Source organism: Ipomoea triloba, chromosome 9 (assembly GCF_003576645.1).
Source record: "Ipomoea triloba cultivar NCNSP0323 chromosome 9, ASM357664v1".
NCBI classification, from domain to species: domain Eukaryota; kingdom Viridiplantae; phylum Streptophyta; class Magnoliopsida; order Solanales; family Convolvulaceae; genus Ipomoea; species Ipomoea triloba.
The window spans coordinates 26,514,770-26,531,594 of NC_044924.1; the positions used below are offsets into that span (position 1 = coordinate 26,514,770).

A 16,825-nucleotide genomic window follows, 5' to 3' on the forward strand; every position below is an offset into this window, starting at 1 on the left:
GAAAAACCATCTTTGTTCCAGATTTTTGTCAAAGCTGCAGTGTTAGCAAATCAGAATTTTTTTAAAAATTGGTAAAATGTTATCAAACCTGGATAGAATTTAATAAATTTTTAAAACAATCATAATAATTAAAGAAAGAATTCTAGGCCCTCTTTAGAGTTTCACCATACCAAACTTCACCATAAGTCCATAACGAAGAAGGCGTTGCTCATGCCATCCTTGCATAGCACGGGCAGCAGCATCTCTTTGTGCTCTGCCTGATCGAGAAGCTTGATAGCCATTTAAAAGAATAAGGGAACTCAGATTCTCAAAATTCTGTCAAGCATACCAAATGAAATCAACCACTAGGTGACAGTCAAAAGAAAAAGTACATAGAGACATAGACAGAGCAGCAGAAAGAGGAGATAAGCAATCTTTTGGAATGAAACACTCAAATATTAAGCTAAGGCCAATGTTTCCTGGCCCCTAAAATTAAGCTTGTTGTGAATGAGTTGTAACATTAAATGCATAATCCATATGTTGTATTAATATGCATCTAAAGACATTATACTATAAATATATATATTTATAATTTCAAAGAATGGGTTAAATTTCAAAGAATGGGTTAAAGAATTACTAATTTAACAGTTTCTAAACATTGCAAAGTTTGAAGCTTAAGAATAGGCCAAATAATTAGTTCTAAGGTAAAAACCTACACAATAACATATTTATCGCACATATGAATTTGAATTATGTCCATTTAAAAGATTTTGAGATTTCTTTACAAACTTAGACAAAAGAGAGCATTTTGAACACAAAATCTGTCCATGTTCATTTCTTTTGCATCCTTCACTTGGATCAGGAATGAGAGCACAGACTGGGTATATGTTCCTGGATTCTTCTTTCCCAGCTGTAAGACACACTTTCTTAATTTTGATTACGTACTTTATTGATAATTATTTTATTTACTTTTATACTAATATTTATATTATTCTTTTTAATTTTTCACTTTCAATTTTTATATATATATATATATATATATATATCACATATGGTTAAGAAAATATATATATATATATATATATATATACATACATAACACATAATACACAATACACAATTTTTATATGCATATACATAACACATAATACATAATATACAAGAAAATTTCTAAAATATATTATTGAACATTTTAACACATAATAGCAAGTATATAGATATACATAATACACAATATTTTTAATTAAACTATCACAATATTAATACCTAACATATACAATAACACACAATAATTAATCAAAATTAAATTAAACAATAATAAATATTTCTTAAATATAAAACAAATAAATAAAATAAATAAAGTGTGCGTACGTACCTCAGATCCCGGTGAGCACAGGGCGAAGAGCTGGGGAGGCCACCGGCGGCGAGGTGGTGCAGCAGTTGCGTCCGGCAACGAGGTGGTGCGGCGGTTGCGTCAGGCGGCAAGGATCAGCGGCGACGGTGGCTGTTGACGGCGCCGGTGGGTGTGTCGACCGGAGGCACAGCAACGGCGACGGCAATGGAGGTGTGGGGAAGCTCCCACTTCGGACGCAGTTGGTCAAATTTTTTTAATAAAAAGAAAAAAATTATTAAATAGTGGACAATTTAATTATAAAAATACCACCGCGGCACTTTACGCGTCCAGAGTTTCAACTCCGGATGCAAATCGTCCTATATTTTTGGTCAATTTTAAATGAAGGAGAACCATGAAGAGATCACCTCATGTGATCTTGGGAGCAAAGGAAAAGAGGTCGTGCTTTCCAAGCACGAATCAATTACCCTGAAGAAGAAAGATAGGGCAAGGAAATGTACTTTTAACAGTTTTATGCAAAAATTCTTTTATGATGCTCAAGGATGGTATGCTCAATGTGCATATCTCGGGCAGAGTCTCTAATAATCAATGCATCCCAGAAAGGTCCCTCAAAATATATATATATATATATATATATATATATATATATATATATATATATATATATAACGTCAATGGTAGAAATGTTAATCAGAAAGGTGCATTAAAGGGGAGAATATTAACAATTTCTAAAATTGACGTTTTCTAGGTTTCAGCAATTAAAGGGTGTGTTTAATTGAATAATGGTGCATGTTGAAAAGCTGAGCATTGGAGACTGTGAAGCATTAATGTCCATCCGTGTTGAAAAGATGAGCATCGGAGAGTGCGCTACAATAAAATTCCACGCATTTTTTACTATATGAGTGTAATCGAATTTATGTCTTATGGCTGCCAGAGCATCAGCTAAAGAGAGAGCAAATGCGAATGGATGATATGCTCAATGTGCATATCTCGGGCACAATTTTGAATAATGAATGCATCCCTGTAATTCTTTGAATTGTTTTTCTCAACAATCTCCACCTACAAGAAGTAGAGTATATGTTTAGTTTTCAGATACGCAAAGAGGTCAAAATGAACATGTATGTTAGTGAAACGGTCTCGAGTTTTCAACTTTCAATTAATAAAACTAGATACCTGTATGTGTCTCCAATTCTTTCAAATGCTCCTGCTTTCTCCTTCTTGAATGCCAATTCTTTATTGTCTAGCAACCTTCTTAAAATAAAATATTCATTCTCCAATCTGATCAACTATTAACAACCTTAATCTTTAGAGTGTTTAATGATGATATCAATAGTTAAAACCAAATTGGATTCCAATGTTATATAAATGGTGTAAAACAACCAATGTAATGTTAGTTATAACAATTCTAACCTCCTTTTACGTTTTGCATCCATTTGGTGAGTGAGTTATGCTTCCGCTGTAGTTAAAAAATAAATGTTTAGCTTTCAAGACAATACAAAGAACTTAAGTCCATAGAGGAAATATAAGGTGTTATTGCTAAGCAAATTAAAATTGGTTCATGTAAGGCCATATGGAAATGTCATAATTTTATTTTAACCAAGTTAATCTTTATTTTTATTTAAATTTAAAACAAGTAATTAAAAACTTCTAGTAATGACTATTTTAAAATTTTGTCATTAAGATGTCTTAGGCGCTCAATAGAGAGATGATTAAAAGTTTCTATAATTGACGTTTTCTAGATTTTTGCAACTGAGGCACCTTTCTGTTGAAAAGCAAAATATTGAAGTGTGTGTTTTAATGAATATCGATTTGTGTTGAAAAGTTCAATATCGGAGACTATAATGTAATTAATATGCGTGTTACAATAAATTTCCATGCATTTTTTACTAGATGAATGCAGCAGCAGAGTAGCATAAGCTAAAGAGCTATTGGAAAACGGATGGTATGCTCAATGTGTAAATCTCGGGCACAGTTTGGATTTAACCTTTTAGACTTGATTTGATTGGGAACCAATATAAATATAAGTAAATATGGATATGCTATTGCTTAGGTATATTCTTTCAAATGTGGCATATATAATTCTCTTCAAACCAAGTAAATCTTTATTTTAATTCTAAATTTATTACAACCAATTACAAAATTCCAACTATTAACTTTTTTTCTTTTTAGATTTCAAAAGTGAGCGACATTTCTATAGTAAAGTTACGCATTAAAGAGTGCATTGTAATAAATATTCATGTGTTTTTAACTATATCACGGTGTAGGTGTATAATTGAATTTAACCTAAACGAATTACCTCAATCTTAACTTATGTTTTAGTGTCCCACATTTAAATATTAGAGAAAGAAGTCAGATGTTTATAATATCTTGTATTCAACGTGCTAGAAGATTGGATTTAATCTTTTATGCCGAATTCAGCTCCGCCCCTATTTGATCATGGGCACCTTGACAAGCAATGGTCTTACAATATTTTCTTTGAAGCTGGTAAGTTTTATATTTTGATTTTAAATTTTAATATAAGCAATTAACAAATTTATAATTAACTTTTTGTATTAAAAAGTTCTGCACTGGAGTTTCTGTGTAGCTGGACAACATGCGTTTTTTAGAGGATGATGGTGTCAGTAACGAATTTTATAATTAAAAGAATTCACTATAAAAAGAATGATGAATTTTAAAATCATATGTTGTACTACTCAATTTGTTTAGCACAACTAACTTTTAAGAGGCACCACAGGTTTTGGATTGGAAACGGATGTAATTAATATCCATCCGTGAGAAAAAGATGAGTATTAGAGAGCGTGCTACAATAAACTTCTATGCACTTTTAACTAGATGATTGTATAATTGGATTTAGTGCCTTGTAGCGACAACATCAACTAAAGTGCTATTGGCAAAGGAAGGTATGGTCAAAGTGCATATCTCGAGCACAGCCTGGAATAATGAATGCATCCCAGAATGGTGCACCCAACCAAAAACATTGTTAATCTTTAGAGTGTTTAAGTTATGATATCAACAACAGCAAATTGGATTTAAAAAAAAAGCTGTTTTTTCTACAAGATTGGCCATCCATATTCCTTTTGCTACTTTTCTTCACTACAAATATATAAATTGAGTAAAACTACCAATGTTATAATAATCCTTACCTCCTTTCACGTTTTGCATCCATTTGGTTAGTTCTTTCGGCTTCCTCTGAAGTTAAAAAACAATTAGCTTTTTTATATTGAAAACTTGTGCACGAGAGTTTTTGTTGTACCCGGACAACATGCATTTTTTAGAAGATTAGAGTGTCAGTAATTGATTATATAATTGAAACTATAAAAAGAAGGATGAAATTTAAAATCATATGTTTTCGATTCAATAATTTGTCAGCACCACTGACCTTCTAAGAGGCACCACGGGTTTAGGATTGAAAACGGAAGCCTCTACTCCATTTTAGAGAAAGAGGCTAGGTTGTTGAAGCTTAAGGATCCATGCTACTCGACTAACAAATAAGATAAGGTATAAATCAAATAAATAGAGTTTTTCAAATACCATAGATCAATTTTACCTAAAATCTAGGCTACGTTCGGAAAAGCAATTACATTAGTTCACTGATTCAGTTGTGTAAGGAAATAAGTAGGGATATGATTAAAAATTTCTACAATTAACATTTTCTAGATTTCAACAATTGAAGGATGCATTTAATTAATATCGGTGGGCGTTGAAAAGGTGAACATTGGAGATTGTGATCGACTAATAACATCTATTCGAGTTGAAAAAATACGCATCCGGTTGCATGCTACAATAAATTTCCACGCATTCATCACTATATGAGTGTAAAATTAAAACCTTTTATGAGCGATCCTTCTTTAGTTTGGCAAAGGTTGGTATGCTCACTGTGCATATCTCGTGCAACGTCTCTAATAATGGATGCATCCCAGCAGAGAGGTGCCCCCAACGAAAATCCCTATTAATCTTTAGAGTGTTTAAGTTATGATATCAACAACAGCAAATTAGATACAATTGAGTAGAAAAAATACACATCGGGTTGCTTGCTACAATAAATTTCCACGCATTCATCAGCATATCAGTGTAAACTTAAAAAGTTTTTTGAGCAATCGCTCTTTAGTTTTGCAAAGGATGATATGCTCACTGTGCATATCTCGTGCAAAGTCTTTAATAATGGATGCATCCCAGAGAGGTGCCCCTAACGAAAATCCCTGTTAATCTTTAGAGTGTTTAAGTTATGATATCAACAACAGCAAATTGGATACAAAAAAGCTGTTTTTTCTTATTAAAAAAAAAACCTGCTTTTTCTTCAAGATTGACCATCCATATTCCTTTTGCTGCTTTTCTTCACTACAAATATATAAATTGAGTAAAACTACCATTGTTATAATAATTCTTACCTCCTCTCACGTTTTGCATCCAATTGGTTAGTTCTTTCTGCTTCCCTTGAAGTTAAAAAACAATTAGCTTTTTTTTTTTTGAAAACTTGTGCACGAGAGTTTTTGTTGTACCCGGACAACATGCATTTTTTAGAAGATCAGAGTGTCAGTAATTGATTATATAATTGAAACTATAAAAGAAGGATGAAATTTAAAATCATATGATGTACTATTCAATAATTTGTCAGCGTCACTAACCTTCAAGAGGCACCGCGGGTTTAGGATTGAAAACGGAAGCCTCTACTACTTTTTTGAGAATGAAGCTAGTTGTTGAAGCTTAAGGATCCATGCTACTCGACTAACAAATAAGATAAGATATAAATCAAATAAATAGAGTTTAATTTGGAGCAATTTTTCAATTTACCTGAAATGTAGGCTAGGATCGAAAGAGCAATTACAGTGATTCAGTGATTCAGTTATGTTAGGAGCTCAGTAGGGAGATGACTAAAAATTTCTACAATTAACGTTTTCTAGATTTCAACAATTGAAGGATGCATTTAATTAATATTTGTGGGCGTTGAAAAGGTGAACATTGGAGATTGTGATCGACTAATAATATCTATTCGAGTTGAAAAAATACGCATCGGGTTGCATGCTACAATAAATTTCCACGCATTCATCACTATATGAGTGTAAAATTAAAACCTTTAATGAGTGATCCCTCTTTAGTTTGGCAAAGGATGATATGCTCACTGTGCATATCTCGGGCAAAGTCTCTAACAATTGATGCATCCCAGAGAGGTGCGCCCAAGCAAAATTCCTGTTAATCTTTAGAGTGTTTAAGTTATGATATCAACACCAGCAAATTGGATACAAAAAAGCTGCTTTTTCTTATAAAAAAAACCTGCTTTTTCTTCAAGATTGACCATCCATATTCCTTTTGTTGTTTTTCTTCACTACAAATATATAAATTGAGTAAAACTACCAATGTTATAATAATTCTTACCTCCTTTCACGTTTTGCATCCAATTGGTTTGTTCTTTCTGCTTCCCTTGCAGTTAAAAAACAATTAGCTTTTTTTTTTTTTGAAAACTTGTGCACGAGAGTTTTTGTTGTACCCAGACAAAATGCATTTTTGATAAGATTAGAGTGTCAGTAATTGATTATATAATTGAAACTATAAAAGAAGGATGAAATTTAAAATCATATGATGTACTATTCAATAATTTGTCAGCGTCACTAACCTTCAAGAGGCACCTATTCAATAATTTGTCAGCGTCACTAACCTTCAAGAGGCACCGCGGGTTTAGGATTGAAAACGGAAGCCTCTACTACTTTTTTGAGAATGAAGCTAGTTGTTGAAGCTTAAGGATCCATGCTACTCGACTAACAAATAAGATAAGATATAAATCAAATAAATAGAGTTTAATTTGGAGCAATTTTTCAATTTACCTGAAATGTAGGCTAGGATCGAAAGAGCAATTACAGTGATTCAGTGATTCAGTTATGTTAGGAGCTCAGTAGGGAGATGACTAAAAATTTCTACAATTAACGTTTTCTAGATTTCAACAATTGAAGGATGCATTTAATTAATATTTGTGGGCGTTGAAAAGGTGAACATTGGAGATTGTGATCGACTAATAATATCTATTCGAGTTGAAAAAATACGCATCGGGTTGCATGCTACAATAAATTTCCACGCATTCATCACTATATGAGTGTAAAATTAAAACCTTTAATGAGTGATCCCTCTTTAGTTTGGCAAAGGATGATATGCTCACTGTGCATATCTCGGGCAAAGTCTCTAACAATTGATGCATCCCAGAGAGGTGCGCCCAAGCAAAATTCCTGTTAATCTTTAGAGTGTTTAAGTTATGATATCAACACCAGCAAATTGGATACAAAAAAGCTGCTTTTTCTTATAAAAAAAACCTGCTTTTTCTTCAAGATTGACCATCCATATTCCTTTTGTTGTTTTTCTTCACTACAAATATATAAATTGAGTAAAACTACCAATGTTATAATAATTCTTACCTCCTTTCACGTTTTGCATCCAATTGGTTTGTTCTTTCTGCTTCCCTTGCAGTTAAAAAACAATTAGCTTTTTTTTTTTTTGAAAACTTGTGCACGAGAGTTTTTGTTGTACCCAGACAAAATGCATTTTTGATAAGATTAGAGTGTCAGTAATTGATTATATAATTGAAACTATAAAAGAAGGATGAAATTTAAAATCATATGATGTACTATTCAATAATTTGTCAGCGTCACTAACCTTCAAGAGGCACCGCGGGTTTAGGATTGAAAACGGAAGCCTCTACTACTTTTTTGAGAATGAAGCTAGGTTGTTCAAGCTTAAGGATCCATGCTACTCGACTAACAAATAAGATAAGATATAAATCAAATAAATAGAGTTTAATTTGGAGCATATTTTCATTTACCTGAAATGTAGGCTAGGATCGAAAGAGCAATTACAGTGATTCACTGATTCACCTATGTTAGGAGCTCAGTAGGGAGATGACTAAAAATTTCTACAATTAACGTTTTCTAGATTTCAACAATTGAAGGATGCATTTAATTAATATCGGTGAGCGTTGAAAAGGTGAACATTGGAGATTGTGATCGACTAATAATATCTATTCGAGTAGAAAAAAAATACGCATTGGGTTGCATGCTACAATAAATTTCCACGCATTCATCACTTTATGAGTGTAAAATTAAAACGTTTTATGAACGATACCTCTTTAGTTTGGCAAAGGATGGTATGCTCACTGTGCATATCTCGGGCAAAGTCTCTAATAATGGATGCATCCCAGAAAGGTGCCCCCAACCAAAATCCCTGTTAATCTTTAGAGTGTTTAAGTTATGATATCAACAACAGAAAATTGGATACAAAAATGCTGCTTTTTCTTATTAAAGAAAAAAACTGCTTTTTCTTCAAGATTAACCATCCATAAACAAAGCTTAGATATTGTTGATACAATTTACAATTTTTAATAATTATTATTCACGGATAGCATGAGTGAAATGCTAGTATTTGTAATAAGAAAAAGCAAAAATTGGAAAAAGTGAGGTGTGGAATCTTAACTATTCACTTGCCAGCCTTACAATCACCCATCATTTCCTTTATGCAGTTCACTCAGCCTTAACAATTCAGTCGTCACTGTTCATTGCCTGCAACTTGACAATTCAAGTGGACTATTTTTGCAGTTCACCCGTGACTTGGGTAGGTGAAATTATTTTGTTTGAAAAGATGGAAATGTAGCAGTAAGGAATAACCTCTAGTGAACTTTGTTCAATTTGAAGACGCATGGCAAGTTATTCGGTGTGTAAATCACGGTCTAAAATGACGTTGTTGAATTTTATGAGTTAGAATAATATAATTCTACATTATTAGTCATAATAATATATTACGTGTTGGAATAATGTACATTATATGTTAAAATAATGTACTTTATGTGTTAAAATAATATACATTATGAGTTAAAATATTGAAACTTCTACGGTAAAATAATGCATATTATTTGTTAGAATAATATACTTTGTGTTAGAATAATGTACATAATAAATTATAAAAATGTATATTGCAGTTGATCACGTAAAAAAAAGCATTACCCAAAACAAAGTCGTTTTTTAGATGGTAATCCACACAATAACGATTGGACACGCATATATCAAACACTTTTATCAGTCTTCAACACTTTAACTCTTTTTTTTTTTTTTTTTTGGAAAAACTCTCTTTCTTAAATTCTCAATCTCTCCAAACTGTAAACACTCAGCTCTCATTATTTCCACTCTCCATCTTCTGCTCACAAACTCCCTACACGATTCTCTAATCTTTGAACTGACCCAATGCCGCTAAAATTCATCGGTAAGATTCGACCTTATATCTTCTCCATCTCTACATTTTCTCTCGCTGTTTTTCTTCATTTTCATCTTTTTTTCTCTGGATATCTAAAATTTGCAGTGTTTTGCATTTTGATTTTGGTTTTTCTTTTCTTAGCTTGTTCGTATTTTTACTGTTTGGTTTTCATTGAATCCAGGTTCTTGTAAATATTTCTTCAATTTCAAGGATGTGGTTAAACTTAAAAGATTTTGGAAGCTAGGAATCATCATTTACGGTCGCGATTTCTTTGTATAATTTAAGGTAATTTATACATTTATATTGATTTTATGAGTATGATGTAAATATAATAATTTTTTATTAAATTCAATTACATTTTAAAAATATTTTGAGGCATTAATGTTATTTAGTGCAAAAACACTTTAGATCACAATAGTAGTGACGGGATGAGTGAGCTTCTCCATGCAGATGCGAGAAGAGTAAGGTTTCGAAGGATAAAGTAGTCTCTGCGGTGCAGTGTGTTTTTTCACCCAAAAAACGAAAAAATAATAGTTATGATACCATACTTGAGTGTGAAACTATGAGAATAGACGGAAATTGGATACTTTATCCCCAAATAGGATTCTTTTTCGCAGCTGATACCAAAATGTGATGGTTTTTTAGAGGAGGAAAAATGAGGAAAAGAGACATTCTTGGTAGCCTTTTTTAGAATGGAAAAACGCTACCAAGAATGCCATTTCTAGACTTTATTAAAAAAATGAAATAAACCAAGGTATTATACTGGTGTACTGTGGTTATTTGATTAAGATTTGTTTGTAATGATTATGGTCATGTCGATTAATTATTGAATTAGTAATAATTAGTATTTATCAGGTAATAATTAGATGGCATTAATTATAATATTAAATTATTAATTATTAATTATTAATTAGAAAACAGTATATTATTAAATTTTGTAGTAATAATTCAGGAATATTTTAGTATGGTAATTATAATCTATCCTGGCTAATGTATTATATAATAATGATTAGATAGAAGCATTCCAACGACTTAGACAATAAACCAAAATCTAAGTCCAAAAATTTAGAATTTTAAACATACACCATAACTTCTCAAATAATCTCAAGAGTCCACCTAAAAATGAACTGAACATTATGAGTCTTATTTTTATATCTCCCAAAATTGTCTTGAGCCTTACAAACCAAAATGGCCCTGGATTAATTTTGAAGAAACTATATAGTATATACTCTATTAAATGCTAAAGAATTTATTTAAATAACAGTGCATCACAAGTTAAATGCATTTGTTGTAACCCCTCGGTTTTTCCGACAAAGTTAAGATTCGAGAATATTGATGTAAAATTTTTTTTTAAGCTATGACGTTTAAGAGAAGACTGTTCGGTGCTCGAAATAATTTTTTTTAGGATTAGTTATCGATAAGCTGCGAACTACGTACCGATCACGAACCGAGAAAATTTTAAGGATATAGATTCAGTTCGAATCTTCTAGAATTTGGATTATTAAGTATCATGCGATTAAGCCTGAATTTCTAGTTAGTTCAAGAAAAATTTTAAATGGACTGTAAGGGATAAATTGTTACGGACTCTGTACCTATATTTCGCGGAATACCGAAAAATTCCCAAATTTGGTGATTTGCGACGGGAGTATTTTTAGAATAATTCTGGTATTAGAATTTTCCCGAATTAAGTTATAATCCTCCGAACTTTCATCTGATTTAACCATAAACTGGCCACTTAAGTTGTGATCTTCTTAAGGACTCCATGGGGTGTTGACAAGTGGCAAGGCAAATCTAAGACTAAGATTGGGCATTAAATGTGACATTTATGAGGTATGGCCTAGTTGCGCTTGTTACTTGATCTTCAAGAACTAAATCTACACTAAGCACATGATCATCTCTCTCACTCTTCCACTCTCACTTTCGAAAAACACACTTAGGGAAGGAAGAAGGGAAATTATCTTAGTCTTCTATTGTGATCCAAGAACACCCTAGGCAATTCCTCAACTCCAAGAACTCTACTCTAGGTAAGAACTTCGGTTTTTGTTCGGTTATATTCCTTTTTAAGACTTAAGCTTGAACTTAAGTGTTAATGTTTAGTGCATGAAAAATATTGTTATTGTGGTGATGTTTTTAGGGACTTTGAATTCAAGGAAAAGATCTAACACTTCTTCGGTTTTAAAATCTTCCATCAAGGTAAGGAATCCCTTAAGTTGGCTCAATCACTTGAAGGTGAACAAATGCTAGTAAATTACGTGACTAGGAAAATTTTACGTGAAATTATGTGTTAAGTTCGTGGATCTACAAGTTAGCCTAAGAAACTACACTTTGGATTTTTGGTAATTTTTGTATACATGTTCATAGCCAATTTATGCATGTATATGTTGAATTTATGCCCATATAGGCTTATACTTGTGAAAATAGTGAAAAGAAATCAGGATAGATTCTGGCAGTAACTTCCGAGATTTATTGGGAAAAATTGGTAAGGTATTTTGATCCTATTTTTTTAGGCATGTAGTTCTATAAGTGTAGAACCCGCATATAAAATTTCATAATGATCGGAGTAGTATAAGTACGGTTTTCGAATTTTTTCCAAAACTGGTCCAGAGAGAAAAATATTCTGGACAGCACACTGCCAAGGGCAAAAAGGGAATTTTCTGTGTTTATTCGTGGATCAAAATGACCAAAACTTTTTATGGACATCAATTACTATAAGTTGGGGTTCTACCATAAAAATTTCAAGTGAAAAAGAGTTCGGGAACTATTTTTACCGGCTCAATCTTTCGGGCTGCGCCAACTGAAATTTCTGGCAGATTTGACGCGGACTCGTTTTCGACATGTTTTTGACCCGGTTTTTCCCCGATGTTTTTAACCCTGAGTGTTGCGATGTTTTGAAAGCCTACGGGCATCCGGGTGAATTTTTGAAGGCCCAAATGTTATTTTTGTGCACTATATTTATTAACTTGGAAAGTACTTGTGTTTTGAAAATTATTGTGTCTCCTGTACTCGAATTTCCATAACGAGACTAACACTAACCAAAGTGTGTATTTTGGGGAAATATATTTGATCAAGTGTGAAGGTTATGGAGTTGTGTGATAATAATGAATGGTGAGGGAGTCTGTATGATTAATTGGTACTGCAGAGCGAAGTTCCTTCGCTGAGTGAAATGGTGAGGGGTCTGTACGATTAATCTATACTGCAGAGCGAAGTCTATTCGCTGAGCGAACATGTGAGGATTTTGTATGANATATTAAATTATTAATTATTAATTATTAATTAGAAAACAGTATATTATTAAATTTTGTAGTAATAATTCAGGAATATTTTAGTATGGTAATTATAATCTATCCTGGCTAATGTATTATATAATAATGATTAGATAGAAGCATTCCAACGACTTAGACAATAAACCAAAATCTAAGTCCAAAAATTTAGAATTTTAAACATACACCATAACTTCTCAAATAATCTCAAGAGTCCACCTAAAAATGAACTGAACATTATGAGTCTTATTTTTATATCTCCCAAAATTGTCTTGAGCCTTACAAACCAAAATGGCCCTGGATTAATTTTGAAGAAACTATATAGTATATACTCTATTAAATGCTAAAGAATTTATTTAAATAACAGTGCATCACAAGTTAAATGCATTTGTTGTAACCCCTCGGTTTTTCCGACAAAGTTAAGATTCGAGAATATTGATGTAAAATTTTTTTTTAAGCTATGACGTTTAAGAGAAGACTGTTCGGTGCTCGAAATAATTTTTTTTAGGATTAGTTATCGATAAGCTGCGAACTACGTACCGATCACGAACCGAGAAAATTTTAAGGATATAGATTCAGTTCGAATCTTCTAGAATTTGGATTATTAAGTATCATGCGATTAAGCCTGAATTTCTAGTTAGTTCAAGAAAAATTTTAAATGGACTGTAAGGGATAAATTGTTACGGACTCTGTACCTATATTTCGCGGAATACCGAAAAATTCCCAAATTTGGTGATTTGCGACGGGAGTATTTTTAGAATAATTCTGGTATTAGAATTTTCCCGAATTAAGTTATAATCCTCCGAACTTTCATCTGATTTAACCATAAACTGGCCACTTAAGTTGTGATCTTCTTAAGGACTCCATGGGGTGTTGACAAGTGGCAAGGCAAATCTAAGACTAAGATTGGGCATTAAATGTGACATTTATGAGGTATGGCCTAGTTGCGCTTGTTACTTGATCTTCAAGAACTAAATCTACACTAAGCACATGATCATCTCTCTCACTCTTCCACTCTCACTTTCGAAAAACACACTTAGGGAAGGAAGAAGGGAAATTATCTTAGTCTTCTATTGTGATCCAAGAACACCCTAGGCAATTCCTCAACTCCAAGAACTCTACTCTAGGTAAGAACTTCGGTTTTTGTTCGGTTATATTCCTTTTTAAGACTTAAGCTTGAACTTAAGTGTTAATGTTTAGTGCATGAAAAATATTGTTATTGTGGTGATGTTTTTAGGGACTTTGAATTCAAGGAAAAGATCTAACACTTCTTCGGTTTTAAAATCTTCCATCAAGGTAAGGAATCCCTTAAGTTGGCTCAATCACTTGAAGGTGAACAAATGCTAGTAAATTACGTGACTAGGAAAATTTTACGTGAAATTATGTGTTAAGTTCGTGGATCTACAAGTTAGCCTAAGAAACTACACTTTGGATTTTTGGTAATTTTTGTATACATGTTCATAGCCAATTTATGCATGTATATGTTGAATTTATGCCCATATAGGCTTATACTTGTGAAAATAGTGAAAAGAAATCAGGATAGATTCTGGCAGTAACTTCCGAGATTTATTGGGAAAAATTGGTAAGGTATTTTGATCCTATTTTTTTAGGCATGTAGTTCTATAAGTGTAGAACCCGCATATAAAATTTCATAATGATCGGAGTAGTATAAGTACGGTTTTCGAATTTTTTCCAAAACTGGTCCAGAGAGAAAAATATTCTGGACAGCACACTGCCAAGGGCAAAAAGGGAATTTTCTGTGTTTATTCGTGGATCAAAATGACCAAAACTTTTTATGGACATCAATTACTATAAGTTGGGGTTCTACCATAAAAATTTCAAGTGAAAAAGAGTTCGGGAACTATTTTTACCGGCTCAATCTTTCGGGCTGCGCCAACTGAAATTTCTGGCAGATTTGACGCGGACTCGTTTTCGACATGTTTTTGACCCGGTTTTTCCCCGATGTTTTTAACCCTGAGTGTTGCGATGTTTTGAAAGCCTACGGGCATCCGGGTGAATTTTTGAAGGCCCAAATGTTATTTTTGTGCACTATATTTATTAACTTGGAAAGTACTTGTGTTTTGAAAATTATTGTGTCTCCTGTACTCGAATTTCCATAACGAGACTAACACTAACCAAAGTGTGTATTTTGGGGAAATATATTTGATCAAGTGTGAAGGTTATGGAGTTGTGTGATAATAATGAATGGTGAGGGAGTCTGTATGATTAATTGGTACTGCAGAGCGAAGTTCCTTCGCTGAGTGAAATGGTGAGGGGTCTGTACGATTAATCTATACTGCAGAGCGAAGTCTATTCGCTGAGTGTTGTGGGACAGGAAGGTGGGTGTTGTGTACCCCACGTGTGAATTAACGAGTGGGTGTTGTGTACCCCACGTGTGAATTAACGGTGGGTGTTGTGTACCCCACATGTGAATTAACGAGTGGGGGTTGTGTACCCCACGTGTGAATTAACGGTGGGTGTTGTGTACCCCACATGTGAATTAACGAGTGGGGGTTGTGTACCCCACGTGTGAATTAACGGTGGGTGTTGTGTACCCCACATGTGAATTAACGAGTGGGGGTTGTGTACCCCACGTGTGAATTAATGGCTGTGTTATGTGCCGAAGTTACCGACATAATGTGAAATTGTTTGTTGTTAGATTGCTTGCAGGTAGATTGCGATTGTTGGGTAATGTTTATCTTACTGTATTTATTATTGATGGTTGTTTTCGAAAACCTTTGTTTACTTTCGAGTGACCATGGATCCCCTTACTTAGCCGTCGTGCTAACTACACTTCATTGTGTCATTTATCAGATGCAATCTAGTACAGGTTCTTGCAGCCCTTCGGACTCAGATCCGTCTGAGTTCGAGTTCCCTATATATGATTATGATGATTATGCACAGTACCTATTAGATGGAGATCCCTATGCCCATGGCTATGCACCTGACCCGCCGACGCTGATTTGTACTCCAGACCCCACTCCTGCTCCAGTCTCGCCAGAGGTACCTGTGTGGACCCCTGCTCCCGTCGAGCCTCTGTGTCCCTTCGATGCCCTACAGGCCAGTCATGGGTTCTATCCCATAGAGATCGTTCCTGATAGCCGTCCTCTAGAGTTCTTATTAAAGAAAAAAACTGCTTTTTCTTCAAGATTAACCATCCATAAACAAAGCTTAGATATTGTTGATACAATTTACAATTTTTAATAATTATTATTCACAGATAGCATGAGTGAGATGCTAGTATTTGTAATAAAAAAAGCAAAAATTGGAAAAAGTGAGGTGTGGAATCTTAACTATTCACTTGCCAGCCTTACAATCACCCATCATTTCCTTTATGCAGTTCACTCAGCCTTAACAATTCAGTCGTCACTGTTCATTGCCTGCAACTTGACAATTCAAGTAGACTATTTTTGCAGTTCACCCGTGACTTGGGTAGGTGAAATTATTTTGTTTGAAAAGATGGAAATGTAGCAGTAAGGAATAACCTCTAGTGAACTTTGTTCAATTTGAAGACGCATGGCAAGTTATTCGGTGTGTAAATCACGGTCCAAAATGACGTTGTTGAATTTTATGAGTTAGAATAATATAATTCTACATTATTAGTCATAATAATATATTATGTGTTGGAATAATGTACATTATATGTTAAAATAATGTACTTTATGTGTTAAAATAATATACATTATGAGTTAAAATACTGAAACTTCTACGATAAAATAATACATATTATTTGTTAGAATAATATACTTTGTGTTAGAATAATATACATAATAAATTATAAAAATGTATATTGCAGTTGATCACGTAAAAAAAGCATTATCCAAAACAAAGTCGTTTTTTAGATGGTAATCCACACAATAACGATTGGACACGCATATATCAAACACTTTTATCAGTCTTCAACACTTTAACTCTTTTGTTTTTTTTTTGGAAAAACTCTCTTTCTTAAATTCTCAATTTTTGCAAACTTTAAACACTCAGCTCTCATTATTTCCGCTCTCCATCTTCT

At 33.2% G+C, this 16,825-nt stretch overlaps 1 long non-coding RNA gene across 1 annotated transcript; it reads left to right on the forward strand.

Moving 5' to 3' along the window:
• Positions 1–9,449: 9,449 nt before the first annotated feature.
• LOC116028363 lies at positions 9,450–15,936 on the forward strand. Its single transcript, XR_004100135.1, has 3 exons — positions 9,450–9,565; positions 9,738–9,841; positions 15,631–15,936. It is a non-coding gene; the product is annotated as an uncharacterized LOC116028363 (long non-coding RNA).
• The last annotated feature ends 889 nt before the right edge of the window (positions 15,937–16,825 follow it).